This window comes from Lithobates pipiens, unplaced genomic scaffold (genome assembly GCF_037356315.1).
Source record: "Lithobates pipiens isolate NorthernLeopardFrog02 unplaced genomic scaffold, aLitPip1_a1.2 Scaffold_27, whole genome shotgun sequence".
NCBI lineage: Eukaryota > Metazoa > Chordata > Amphibia > Anura > Ranidae > Lithobates > Lithobates pipiens.
The window spans coordinates 118532568-118547725 of NW_027507788.1; the positions used below are offsets into that span (position 1 = coordinate 118532568).

General features: G+C 43.7%; 1 protein-coding gene across 1 annotated transcript in view; it reads left to right on the top strand.

Moving 5' to 3' along the window:
- Nucleotides 1–364: 364 nt before the first annotated feature.
- The window catches only part of LOC143934094 (sulfotransferase 2B1-like), a 179119-nt gene continuing 164325 nt past the window's right edge, over nt 365–15158 (top strand). Inside the window, exon 1 of the mRNA XM_077457407.1 lies at nt 365–479. The gene's annotated coding sequence lies outside the window, so the exon portion shown is untranslated. The remainder of the gene's footprint in view (nt 480–15158) is intronic.

Below are 15158 nucleotides of genomic sequence, written 5' to 3' on the forward strand. Positions count from 1 at the left end.
TCTGCAGCAATGTGCTAGGTTTGGCACCTTGGTATTGCTAAACACAATGCGGTATCCCCTGTAACATCCTATTTATTTTAATCAAAGTTGGCTCAGAGATAATAGCACATGCATGAAAACTACATTTTGTTTGTAGAGGTAGCCTGCTTCTTGGAAATTAGGTATACAAATGCCTTAATTTATTATATTGTATTGTTATTATTTAAATATCTTCTCTAAACTTGCATATCCATTTGGATTGAACTGAATCCACACTCCTTTTCTGCAACTAATAGTTGTAAAGAAAATGCCCAATAGCAAAAGAAGAGGTGGGACAATTGCATGTTGGACCTTAGCTGCTATATAAAAAAGGTGTAAAGTAGCAGTTCAGCTCAGATTGCAGAGGCTTGCTACAAAGTACAAGACCCTGGCACAGTAGCAGCATACAACTTTAACAATCAAAGCTCTTTTATCCATAACTGGTGACCGGAGTACAGAAGGTACTGTTCATCTCTCCTAATTTATTCTCCTTTACCTTTAGATGTGGCTATATATATATATATATATATATATATATATATATATATATATATATATATATATATATATTAATTTGCAGGATAACTTTTTAAAGAAATGTAGATGCTATTTTAGAATACAATTTTGAATGAATAAAAGAAAATGCATCCCCCAAACGTTGCGTTTTCATGTAATTGGCACTGATCATTTTACCTGAAGTGACTTTAATCTTGCAATGTTTATCCAGCTTGAACCCTGCAGTGAGGGAGTCAGTGGTCACCTCCAGATTACTGCAGCTCTAATTACAGGGGTACTTTAATTCATATCCAAGGAGGGGTGGACGTCTTTTGGTGGGAGTGATGATTGATTAAGGCCAAAACGTTCTTTTATTTTGGGTAGAATGTGGACACTTTAATGGAAGTTTTAATGTTGTTTGTGTCTGGCTGGGGCAATTCACCTTGTCTATATATTAGGGCTGTTACTGATTAAAATTTTCGTGTTCGAATAATCTATTTTTTTTTCAAATTGATTAATCGACTAATTTTGATTAATTATAGCGCACATACAGATACAAATACGTTTAGCTGATTTCCTTGCATTGCAACTCTGCATTAGTCAGTGGTAAATGTGGTATACACTATATACAATCACCCGACACTAGGTAGTTTCCACAATCCATGACTTAACTTCACAGTTCACACAAGTACGTTTTAAATTCAAACTGTAGCACTGAGATAAGTAATTTTTTTCCCACAGTAGCGTGACAATCCCTCCACCTCCCGTCTAACTAATCACTCTCACCTTATGGCATGGACCCCTGTGCAAACAGGTGGTCATGCAAGTGGGTATTAAAAGGGTTAACACGGACCATAAACTTCTCTTGCGTCTCCTTAGATCTCAGCAAGGATGCCAGGTCATGGGTAGAAAGAAAAGATCTAAGTGCTCACCGCTTAAGTATAAGATAAAATTTTTGTGTTCAAACACAAACTACTCACATACAGATGATAAAAACACAGGATGTAAAGCCGTCAATTGTGCTAGTTCCGTAAGGCAGCAGCGGGTGACGTCATGCATAGCTCCTCCCTGTACGCGTTACGTTCAATCAGAACTTCAGCGTCACCGGACTCCTCCCCCCTTCCCTTCGTTAGCAGACGGATGCACTTGGCTAAGGAGGGAGGAGTCCAGTGACGTCGATGTCCGTGACGTCACCGGATCTCCGACAGAACTCACTGAAGCCCCGGAAGCCAGTGGAGAGGTGAGTACCGGTCAAAAGAATGAATCGATTAATAGCGGAATTAATCTTTAGTTTCCACAACCCTACTATACATCCTATTTATCATGTCATTGGGGCAGAAAGGGAGGAAATGCTACATTTTCCATGAATAGAGCGTACGTTTTACAATGGGGAGATTTGTTCTGGTGATAACTAAAAGGGTTTTCTGCTTACTTTGATTTGATTTTGTCTCAGAGGTTGTAATATTTCCTACGCATTACTACCCCCCCAGAAAAAGTACATTTTGGCTTTAGATACACATTAAAAGAGAAACAACATTTACTCGCCGTTAATGTTAATTTATCAGTACTCCATGCCTCTTTCTCTTTGTATATTGGAACCAATATTCATTCTCTATGATCGTAGTTCATGCTTACATGTGTATACTGTGATGTTCATAGTTACACATGTCTGTAGTGTCCCAGCTTCTTAAAAAAGTTATGATTTTACTTTACTGTGAAGCAACACTTTGGACTGTAAAATAAGATCATGTTGTTGTGTTAGTATTACTTATCCAAATGATCCAAGTTATACAAGCAACTTCTTTTGTTCTAATGACTGTGCCTAACTACTCTACTACTACCTGGATAAGTAAGAATCTACACCTTTGTCATTAAAATGATAACATATTTTTTATGTTAACAGTAGTACTGCAATTGCATTATAATCTACCATGTAAAATTCCAGGTACTTTTCTATTAAACCTTTCGGGCAGCAGATATTCCAGAGAAATATGACATCAGCATCATTGCTTATTTTGCACCATAGGTGACTTTTGCTGCTCTGAAGAATATTGGGTTCCAACCAAATTAAAACTAATGGGACTTTAACAAGTTGACCTCAGGAAAAATTACCCCCCTTCATGACCATTTTTTGTGATATGGCACTGCATTCCTTTAACTGACCGTTGCATGGTCATGCAACGCTGTACCCAAATAAAATGTATGTCCTTTATATTTATTTATTTTTGTAGTATTTGATCACTACTGCATTTTCTGTTTTTTGCGCTATGAACAAAAAAAGACAGACAATTTTGAAAAAAATAAAAATTCTGTTGTCCCTAGGATCAGCAGATACATTATATTGCCAAAAGTATTGGGACACCTGCCTTTACACGCACATGAACTTAATGGCACCCCAGTCTTCGTCCATAGGGTTCATTGTATAGTTGGCCCACCCTTTGCAGCTATAACATTTTCAACCCTTCTGGGAAGGCTGTCCTCAAGGTTTAGGAGTGTCTATAAGAATGTTTGACAATTCTATAGAAGCGCATTTGTAAAGTCAGGCACTGATGTGGACGAGGAGGCCTGGCTTGCAGTCTCCACTCTAATTCAACCCAAAAGTGTTCTATTGGGTTGAGGTCAGGACTCTATGCAGGCCAGTCAAGTTACCCCACCCAAACTCGCTCATCCATGTTTTTATGGACCTTGCTTTGTGCACTGGTGTGCAGTCATGTTGGAATAGGAAGGCGCCATCCCCAAACTGTTCCCACAAAGTTAGAAGCATGAAATTATCCAGAATGTCTTGGTATGCTGACGCCATAAGAGTTCCCTTCATTGGAACTAAGGAGCCAAGCCCAACTCCTGAAAAACAACCCCACACCATAATCCCCCCTCCATGGACCAGTGCACAAAGCAAGGTCCATAAAGACATGGATGAGTTAGTTTGGGGTGGAGGAACTTGACTGGCCTGCACAGAGTCCTGACCTCAACCCAATAGAACACCTTTGGGATAAATTAAAACGGGGACTGCGAGCCAGGCCTTCTCGTCCACATCAGTGCTTGACCTCACAAATTAGCTTCTGGAAGAATGATCAAACATTCCCATAGACACACTCCTAAACCTTGTGGACAGCCTTCCCAGAAGAGTTGAAGCTGTTATAGCTGCAAATGGTGTGCCAACTCAATATTGAACCCTATGGACTAAGACTGGGTGCCCCAATACTTTTGGTAATATGATGTATATCTTTGTTGCAGTTCTACAGCAAATTTGGCATTTTGAAATAGAGAGGCCATATGCAGTGCACCCCCTCCTCAGCCACTATGTCATCACAGCATTGTAGCTACATAAATAAAACTCATATGCTCAGAACCAAAGCTGCTGAATAGTAAGCCCTTGTCAAAGTGCTATAGGATTACAACAAAGATGTTGCTGAGGTAGGGCTTATGTAAATACCCCTAATACAGACTCCTTGCCTGTTAGTTTGATGAGTATCAGGTGGTGATGGGGTCTCTTTACACAAAAGCCCCATAGGATTTAAAGCTTTTCCCAGCTTCAGTTCTGCAACATTTCTTTTGGAATTAGTATACAGTATAAACTAAAGCTGGCCATACATGGCTTCATTTTCTGAACAGTATGGATAGAGAAATCTCTACTAATGCCTATTTTACTTGGGCAGCCGTGGCCCCCAGAGTGTCTGAATCAGTGGCAGCCCGTAATGCAGGGCGCAGGGCCACTACCCCCTTCTAATCCATGCCCCCAACCTCCTAATCTACATGCAGGGGGCTGAATGCAAGGATTCCAGTGGGTTTATTTTATTTTTTATTTTTTTTAGAATCATGTGATTAGAGCCAGAGCCCCCCCCCCCCAAAAAAAAATACCACCAGCCACCACTGGTCTGAATAGAATGGTGCTGCTAATTCCCCTCCGCCCAGCCCCCCATTTATACTTACCTGAGGCCCATCTCGATCCAGCGCTAGAGCAGCGGCTCTCCCGGAACTCTCTCCCCTCATAGGCTTAGAAACAGCAGCGGGAGCCAATAAGCCAGTAAGGAGAAAATGGAGGTGAGGCCACATATGTGGTGGGGCAATATATATATTCTTATATATATATTTTTTACTTTAATCTATTAAAAGTCCCACCCAGAGAAAAACTTCTTTAAACCCTGCCAGAAAGTTGTCAATGGAAACAACCAACTTCCAACATGACAAAGCACACAGAAAAAATGACCACACAGTGGTTGAAGGAGAAAAAGGTGACTGCGCTTGCATGGCCTAGTCAGAGCCCAGACTTAAAAGACTAAATCCCCATTTCAGTTCTGTGGAATGACTTGAAGACTGCAATCCACAAATGGTCACCATTAAATGCAACTGAACTTGAGCAGAACTGCAAAGCAGAGTGGGCAAATATTGCAAAATCTAGATGTGCAAAGTTACTAGAGACATATCCCAACAGACTAAAGGCTGTAATTAAAGCCAAAGGTGGCCCAACAAAATACTGACATAAGGGGTGATCCTTTTTCCAACTCAGTGATTCTGTTTTTGTTTTTATGTTTTTTTCTGACATGTTGGTGTTATATCTTTCATTTGGATGTTATAAGTTGTACTAGTAAATACAGCTGGATAAAACAAAAGTTGTGTCTATCTTAATTTCAGCCTGCAAAGCAACAAAATGTGATTCTTTTCTATACCCACTGTAAATTGTGTAGGGAAACTAGGTTGATACTTGTAAAATTACCGTTTCCATCCAACTGCCCCATAGACAGTGGCGTACTAAGTGGGGGTGGGGGGGGGGCGGATCCGCCCCGGGTGCCACACACTGGGGGGGTGTCAGGCCAGCTCCCTCCCCCTCCGCAACTGAAGAGGAGACAGTGTTGCGGCCGCGGGTTAGGCAGACCACACAGAGAGAGCCCGAGGCACTGGCAGTGGGCGGCATCGCAGGGGGGAGGTGCGAGCAGCACCCGAGTGGAGTGACACCTGTAGGCTCAGTGATCCGGGACCCAGTGGTGAACAATCCCCTTCTCTCTGTGGTCACGTGGCGCCGTTCTGATCAGTCTCGGCAGTGGCTGTCACTCACAGCCGAGCTGAGTGAAGCCGCCTCCCCCTCCTCCTGCATGCACAGCACTGTGTAGACATGAAGGAGGAGGAGGAGGCGGAGGCGGAGGCGGCTTCACTCTGCTCGGCTGTGAGTGACAGCCGCTGCTGAGACTGACCAGAAAGGCGCAACCACAGAGAGAAGGGGATTGTTCACCGGGTCCCGGATCACTGAGCCGACAGATGCCACTCAGGTGCTGCTTGCACCTCCCCCCTGCAATGCCACTGCCTTGGGCTCTCCGTGTGTGTTCTGAGGTATGGGTCTGTGGGGGGGCTGTATTGTTAGGGGGTCTGTGCACTGTAGGGGGTTCTTAACTGCTTTACTGTAGGGGGGTCTGTGCACTGTAGGGGGGTTATTTACTGTGGGGGGGCTGCACTGTGGGGGGGGGGGGGGTCTGCACTGTAGGGGGGTCCTGCACTGTAGGGGTCCTGCATTGTAGGGGGGTCCTGCACTGTAGGGGGGTCTGCACTGTAGGGGGGTCTGTACTATAGGGGGGTCTGTACTATAGCGGGTCTGCACTGTAGGGGGAGGGGTCTGTACTGTAGGGGAGGATTCGGCACTGTAGGGGGGTCTGCAGTGTAGGGGTGTATGCGCTGTAGGGGGGAGAGGTCTGTATTGTAGGGGAGGATACTGTACTGTTGGGGGGTCTGTACTGTAGGAGAGGATTCTGTACTGTAGGGGGGTCTGCACTGTAGGGGAGGTCTTCACTGTAGGGGGGGACTGTACTGTAGGGGAGGGTTCTGCACTGTAGGGGGGTCTGTACTGTAGGGGAGGATTCTGTACTGTAGGGGGGTCTGTACTGTAGGGGAGTTTTTACTGTAGGGGAGGATTCTGTACTGTACTGTAGGGGGTTTTCACTGTAGGGGGGGGTCTGTACTGTAGGGGAGTCTGTACTGTAGGGGGGTCTGTGCTGTAGGGTGGAGGGGTCTGTACTGTAGGAGGGTCTGCACTGTAGGGGAGGATTCTGTACTGTAGGAGGGCCTGTGCTGTAGGGTGGAAGGGTCTGCACTATATGGGAGTATTCTGTACTGTAAGGGGGTCTGTACTGTAGGGGGCGTCTACACTGTAGATGGGGGGTCTGTACGATAGGAAGGGGGGTCTGCACTGTAGGTGGTCTGTGTAACAATGCAGGGGGTCCAGAGCTGTGAGGGGCTGTGTAATGTAAATGGGGTGCAGAGGTGCAGGGTGCTGTGTAATGTCAAGAGGTCCTTAGATGCAAGGTCCTGTGTAATGTAAAGGGGTCCAGAGGTTCAGGGTGCTGTGTAATGTAAAGAGGTCCTGAGGTGCACGGTCCTGTGTAATGTAAAGGGGTCCATAGGTGCAGGGTGCTGTGTAATGTAAAGGGGTCCATAGGTGCAGGATGCTGCTTAATGTAAAGGGGTCCAGAGGTGCAGGGTGCTATGTAATGTAAAGAGGTCCTTAGGTGCAGGGTGCTGTGTAATGTAAAGGGGTCCAGAGGTGCAGGGTGCTGTGTAATGTAAAGGGGTCCAGTGGTGCAGGGTGCTGTGTAATTTAAAGGGGTCCAGAGGTGCAGTTGTGGAGAGGGGGGGGTACACAGTAGTGACAAAATGATATTGAAGGATGCAGAGGTATGTAGGGGACACAGTGGGGTGTTTTTACATTTTAAGGTGGGGGGTGCCAGATATAGGATCCGCCCCGGGTGCCAAATGCTCTAGGTGTGCCCCTGCCCATAGAGGAGAGCGGGTTGTGTCCATATCATCTGCCTGTGGAGAGATCCCTCGCATAGCCGGCAGATTCTGCTTGGACGTATCTGCCCCATGTAAAATGGGCCTTAATGAGTTAGAAGAGTATTTCAAAAACCACTGGGAAGATGGCAACTCTGTAAAGTCATGTCACAGGACAGGTTACAAACATGGGCATCTATGTAATTAATTAAATATTACTTTATGATTGGATGGCTGTCATTTTTATAGCTACTTATGTGGACCAATGGTGTTATAATTTGATCTTAAGCTTGATAAACAGAACTTAAAAAAAGATTTGCTCGAGGGGGGGGGGGGGGGGGTTCAGCAGTCTTTCAGCTGGTATGCTGACCCCCAACACATGTGTTGAATAAATGCTTGTTTGGTTTGAACCTACTCACAGCTAGTTTGGGAGAAAATCCCTATTTAAAACATAGTGACAACCAGTGGCGGCTGGTGTTCAATTTTCTTGTGGGAGCAGCTCACAGCCTCCCCAGCCAGCCAGATCGACCAACCACCCCCCAATAAAAAATAAAAGTGTCCCACGAAGTCCATTCATCTTCTCTCACTCTGACGGACCAGAAAAAAAAGAAAAGCCACATGCCGCCACGATCTGCCTCCATGGGAGGCACCTGCTGTAATGACCCGCCTCTCAGATGACAGTTCTTTTAATAACTGAGGGTGGGGCCACACGACAGCCATTTTTAAATCCTTTTTTTTGCATTGATAGATGTCCCACCGGGGCAGGACCCAGGTCCCCAAACACTTTTTATGACAATAACTTGCATATAAGCCTTTAAAATTAGCACTTTTGATTATTCATGTTCGTGTCCCATAGACTTTAACGGTGTTCGCGTGTTCAAACAAATTTTTTGCCTGTTCGCATGTTCTGCTGCGAACCGAATCGGGGGTGTTCGGCTCATCCCTAGTGGGGAGGAGAAAAAGGAAGACATTAGCAAATATTAATTCGATAATGTCAGGGCTCTGCAATCCGAGCGCACCCTTTTTGAAGGGAATTAGAGTCTCAGGCTCTAATCATGTGCTTCGAAAAAATAAAATAAACCAATTTGAATCCATTCGTCTGGCACCCCGCATGTGGATTAGGGGCCGGATGCATGGATTAGGGGGTGGCGCCCCTACGCCCTGCATTAGCGCCTGCCACTGGTGACAAAATCCTTACATTCTTATGTCGGTGACTTTAGAAAGTACAGTAAACCTTTCATAAAAGTAGTATAGAGGCTGCCATTGCCTATGCTGTTGGATACATTTTGTTCCTCCATCCCCTCTGCCCCAGTACTCTGATGTAGCACAAATAGAACTCTATACCAATGCACTCTTCACACAACAGCTAAAGCACAGCTGATAAGTAAATGCGAATCTCTCAGCACAACACATACTTGAAGTATACAATCAAGGAAACCAAGGAAAGGCATATATTGATTTACAACAGGAAGCACAGAAGTTATAGCAGTCAACCTTTAGACAGATTAAGTCATACAAGTAAATTATACATTTTTTTGTCCTTAAAAGGGATCTTCACAAAATCTAGCCGCACAGGGGAGAAATTACAGCTGCCAGACATATTCACCTGAACAATGAGGTCACGGGGGAAAGGGTCTTACAGAGGCTCTCGCTTTCATTAGCACAAAAAAAAAAAAACAGGTCAGAGTTTGATGTATTTCTTGGCAAAGCAGGAGAAAACAGGGTGGATGTTCCAGAGAAGGAAGATTTGTATGTGAAAAACAAGATTACATACATGTTTTTGTACTTCTGTTTTACCATGAAAAATCTGAAAATTTTTAATAAAAACCATTGAAACAAAAAATAAAAAACAAGATTACAGAAGAGACTCTGGCTTAAAAAGTTGAATTCTAAATCAGACACTCTGTGGTTATTATGATAGGCATAAATGCGACAGTTAACCACTTGCCTACTGGGCACTTATACCCCCTTCCTGTCCAGGCAAATTTTTAGCTTTCAGCGCTGTCTCACTTTAAGTCACAATTGCATGGTCATGCAATACTGTAGCCAAATATATATTTTTTCCACACAAATAGAGCTTTTTCATATTTTGTTATAACATTTTGCAAACAGGTAATTTTTCTCCTTCACTGATGTGGACTGATGAGGTGGCACTGATAGGCACTGATAGGCTACACTGATGGTCACTGATGAGGCGGCACTGGTAGGTGGCACTGATGAGGTGCCACTGATCAGGAGGCACTGATGAAGCTGCACTGATGGGTGGCACTGATAGGCAGAACAGGGAGGTGGCACTGATGGACACTGATAGGCACTGATAGGCAACACTGATAGATGACACTGATGATGAAGCACTGATGGCTACTGATTGGCAGCACTCATGGGCATTGATAGGTGGCACTGGTGGGTTGAATTACTGAGCTCTAGAGTAAAACACTTAGAACAAATATAACAGCATCTATAGTTAGAAGTCTAGCTTAGCCAGAATTTAAACTCAATTCGCCTGTAATGATTGTTTTAATTGGCATACAGCAAGCAAGGGGAAAAGGCCTACAAAATATGTAGGCACAATCAGGCAGACAAAATCTAGGCCCTGGAGGAATAAGCGTCCTGGCTAATACCAGATCAATATCAAAAAAAGATTTCAGAGTACCCCACTAGAGATCTTAATAACTAATTTAAAGTCTTTCAGGACCTTGATCTCCAGCGTGGTAAGCAGAGCAATATTAGTTATGCAACTATAACACAGCATATAATAAACTTGTTGCCTATGGCTATACCAGGCACTACGATTTCACTGCAGTGCATAAAGGGTAGCAGGGCCAGGTATCATAAGTCTCCCGCAAGCCCCAGATGCCTTTCAAGTGGATCTGTTGCGATAGATGCGATAGTCCGAAGTCCCCAATGCCTAGCATATGAATCTGTGGAAGGGATGCCCATTCAAATAGCATAGAGGGAATAAGAAGATACATCCCGCTGTCTTTTACATCTGCACAACCCCCTCAGTTCATATAGTCAGAAGCTCCTTTATGGGCAACCTGCCTTAAATGGCCTGGAGATTAGTTTACCTGGGATCTGAGTAAAAGGCAAATAGTCATGGAAAATCGGTTCTTGCTAGGTAAGTCTATGGTTGCCAGGACCACAGAAACAGTTACAGGCCTACAGGAGTAACATCAGTTAAATTCCGTTGTGCCTTAATGCATGAGAAAGATAGGAGTCTCGTATACTATCCCATGGCAAAAGTACTACCGTCAATGATTATCAAAAAATTAAGAATTCAGCATGTGTTTTCAGCGGTCAGAACCGTAAAATTAAGGAATAAACTCAGAGCAAAGGAGCTAACTCAAAGATCCAGTTGGAACCAGTTCAATGATCTGTCTTGCGTCTGGCAGAAGATGGCGAGGCTCTTGAGCTGCGATCTGTATCCATGTCGCCCCGGCCCCTCAGGGATGAGTCAGAAGAGGAACTGCGACATCTCTGTCTGTTGCAACGGGAGCGTGGAGTAACTTCTGAGTGAGTGGAGATCCTGGGTTCCATTTGCAGAAAGGAGCCATACCACTCTGGACCATCTACCACCGGGATGCCATGGATGTCACAGAAGGCTGGCAGGTCCGCAGGTGTTTGCAGAAGTGCTGAGTGGTTCCCTACTGTGGCTTGCAAACAGAAGGGGAACTTCCAATGGTACACAATATGCCTGTCACATAGAGCGTTGAGAAGAGGACATATATCTCTCCTGTGTGGGAGAGTGATGCCAGACAGATCCTGAGAAATTTGGATGTGCGCCCACTCATGATGCATGATGACCATGATTACCTGACAGGCACAAGATTTCTTCCTCCTGTGTAAAGCTGACCAGACAGCAAATAGTGTTCGGGGGGGGGTTTGAGTTTCCTTACCTCTAGGTAATCTGACATTTCTCCATCTCCACAGGTGTGCCTAGTGGTCTGCCCAACAAGGTATTAAAGATTGCCCACACAAGAGACTGTAGCTGAGGACCCTCCACCAACTTAAGGATCCCTCTGATGTGTAGATTTCGCCTCAGACCCCTATTGTCCAAATCTTCACGGTGGCAGTTCATGTCAATTAGATGCTGTGCATGAACACTAGAAACCCGCTGCACCTGCTGGATAGCAGCACAATGAGTCAGGGCCACAGACGCCACATGTTCTTTTTTTTTTTTATTATTCTTTATTTTTCAAATTTTTCCAACAATCTCGATTTTTACAAATTTCCATCCTTTTAACATTATCTGCAATATAAATCCCTTCTATACCCCCCTCTCCCTCCCTCCCTCCCCCTCTCACTCGATCCTTCCTTTGTTGGGTTCACTAACATTCAAGTAACTTCCGATAGTTGTCAGATTTTCTAAATTGTAACCAATGCCTCCACTTATTCAGGTACTTCTCATCTGCATTTTCTGACTTAGAGATCGTGGCTTCGATATTTCTTAACTTTTCCAGTCTCTCTACCCATTCCTTCATTGTGGGGGGATCCTGACTTTTCCATTTCCATGGAATCAAGGCTTTAGCAGAATTCAACAGACAAGGGATCAAGGACTGTCCGTACTCTTCCTCTCTATCTTCTGTCCCGTGAAATAAACACACCCATGGATCACTCCTAATCCTTTCACCTGTTACACTAAAACTTGCTTCTATTATTTTCCCCCAATATGCTTGTATTTTAGGACACTCCCACCATAAGTGAGCAAAAGATCCCAACGCCGAGCATCCTCTCCAACACCTAACGGAGTTTTCCTTACTAATCTTATTTCCTTGCTGTGGGGTTATATACCAACTAGTCAGAAGTTTATAGGACATCTCCCTTGTTTGTGAGTCTGTCGCTACCGAATACGTACGTCTCAATATTTTGTTTCTCTGTTCATCACTACTTAAAGACCCTTTTTCCCTTTCCCATTTCCCCAGATACTCAGGATATTTATATCCCGCTTCTTCTATCAGAATTTTATATATTTTTGCTATCTTTTTTTCAAGGCTATGCCGGTTCGCTAATAATTTTTCTAAAGGCCTCAGCTTTTCCTTTCCCCTCAATGGCTGTGGCAAAGACTGGGTGAAGTAAAATAGTTGTGAGTGTCTCCATTTATCTAAAGGCTTATGTCCCCATTTCCCAATGATTTCTTCATATGTGCATAATCTATTGCCTACCATAACCTCGTGTAATCTAATACTGTCTTTCCCAGCCCACCTACTAAAGTATATGTACTCCTCCTGTCCTGGTCTAAAAAAATTATTATCCAACAGCGGAATTAATGGTGAATTATGTGTCCAACCGTGTCTCTTTTTTATTGTGTCCCAAACCCGCAGTGCATTTTTCGTCAGTGTACTTGTATTAACCGCTAACTCTCTAGTTTTTGCTGGTATCCATATTAATTCTCCTATGTTCTTTGTGCTTAATTTAATTTCTAGTTCTGCCCAGTCTTTGCCTTTTTCATTATATATCCAATCCGTAACACGTGATATCATAATAGCCTCATAATACTTTTTAAAATCGGGTAGGGCCAGCCCCCCTCTCTCTTTACGTCTAGTCAGGGTATGAAATACTACCCTCGCTACCTTACCCCTCCATATAAATCTTCTGATCATGGTTTTAAGTTTATTTAGATAGGCTGGGGATAATAAAATAGGGATCATTTGGCAAGTGTACGTAAATATCGGTAAGATAAACATCTTTATAACATTTATTCTTCCCATCCACAAAAGGGCTCTATATTGGATTTTACTCAATTGCTGCTTAATTTTATTAAGGAGAGGGATATAGTTAGCCTCAAACAAACCTCCCATTTTTACTGTCAAATTGATTCCAAGGTACCCTAATTCTTTCGAGCACCATCTGAACGGCAGCTTCGCCTGCAACGCATTCTGTTCAGCTGTCGACAGATTTAAGTTTAGTATCTCAGACTTCGACATGTTCACTTTAAAATTCGAGACCTTCCCGAATTTCATAAGTTCTTTCATAACTCCCGGGATAGAAATCCTCGGGTTGGCCATATAAAGCAAGAGGTCATCGGCAAAACCTGCCGTCTTATACTCCTTGCCCATTACTTTTATTCCCTGGATGTCTTGGTTTTTTCTAATGGCTGCCAGAAGGGGTTCTAATACCATTATAAAAAGAAGCGGGGAGAGGGGGAAGCCCTGACGCGTCCCATTGAATAGCTCAAGGGGGCGGGACAGGGATCCATTAATTCTTATTCTGGCTTTGGGATGGTCATAAAGAGCTTCTATCCATCTTCTCATCCTTTCCCCTATTCCATAATACCTTAATGTTTCAAACAGGAACCCCCAACTGACCCTGTTGAATGCTTTTTCAGCATCAATCGACACGAGTACAGTGGGGGCTCCCTGTCTGATTGCTTCCTGCATTAACACAATGGTTTTCAAAACATTATCTCTCCCTTCTCTCCCTTGGACAAAACCCACCTGATCTTTCTGGATCCAATCCGGCACATAGGGCCTCAATCGCTCCGCAATAATTTTTGCAAACAATCTAATGTCTGAGTTCAGGAGAGATATTGGCCTATAGCTTTCAACTGCCATAGGATCCTTTGCCTCCTTCAGGATTAGTGCTATATGTGCCAGCATTGTTTCGTCTCTGAACTTACCTCCCCCCTCCCCCACCACATTAAAATACTCACATAATTTTGGCGCAAGTTGTTTTTGAAATTTCTTGTAATATAAGATCGGAAACCCATCTGGGCCAGGACATCCCCCCACTGCTGTATTTTTGATTGCTCTTTCCACTTCCTCCATCGCAATTGGGGATTCTAATGAAGCCATTTCCTCTTGCGTAAGTTTATGTAAATCCAACCCCCTCAGATAATCACCTATTTCCTCCCGGGTCGCACCCTCCCTCCTGTGTCCAATATTATAGAGGGCACTGTAATATACATGAAACGTGTCCACTATCTTTTCCGGAATAATTTGTACTTCTCCCTTTTTATCTCTTACTTTTGGGATAAAGGTTCTATTTTTTTTTTCCTTCACCTTCCTGGCCAACCATTTTCCTGATTTATTTCCCCAAAGATATCTTTCCTTGTCTAGCATATGATAAGCAGCCTTCCTCTCTTGCTCCAAACACTCTTCCAGCTCACTCTTCATCCTAAATAACTCCTGACTCTCCGGGCCTCCCTCCATCCTCCTACTCTGTTCCCCTCTCTGTATTCCCTCATACAGTAGCCGCTTCCTTCTTTCCCTTTCTTTCTTCTTCCCAGCTCCAATCCCAATTAATATACCTCTCATTACAACTTTATGTGACTCCCAAAGTATTGGGATGGAGACTCCCGGGATATCATTCAATCTAAAAAATTGTTCCATTTCCTGTTCAATCTTATTTATTGATTCCTTATCTCGTAACAGTAGTTCATTAAGTCTCCAGCTTGTCCCCGGCTCATGCACTCCCCTCATCTCCAGCTGAATTTTTACTGGCGCATGGTCTGAAACCGTTATTGATTTATTTAGCTTTCCTCAAAGCTGATAACAGCTGGTACTCTAGAAAAATGTAATTGATTCTGGAGAAGGAGCCATGTACCGGGGAGAAGCAGGTATAGTCCTTGTCCCTTGGATGTAGTGCCCTCCAAGCATCTTGTAATTGAAAACCTGCCAAAGCCTTTAACAACTTTCTCTGTTTATCATAAGATGGTCTACATCCTCCTTCCCTGGCGTTCTCCTTCTTCGCATCCATGTTCCAATTAAGGTCGCCTGCCAAAATCAGATTCCCTTCCTTGAAATCTTCTATCTTTTTTAACACCTTCCTTAAAAATTTATCAGCATTCTTATTCGGAGCATATACATTTACAATTGTACATTTCATATTTAGTAACATCCCTTTTACACACAAATATCTCCCCTCTGGGTCCACTAGACACTTTTCTAGTT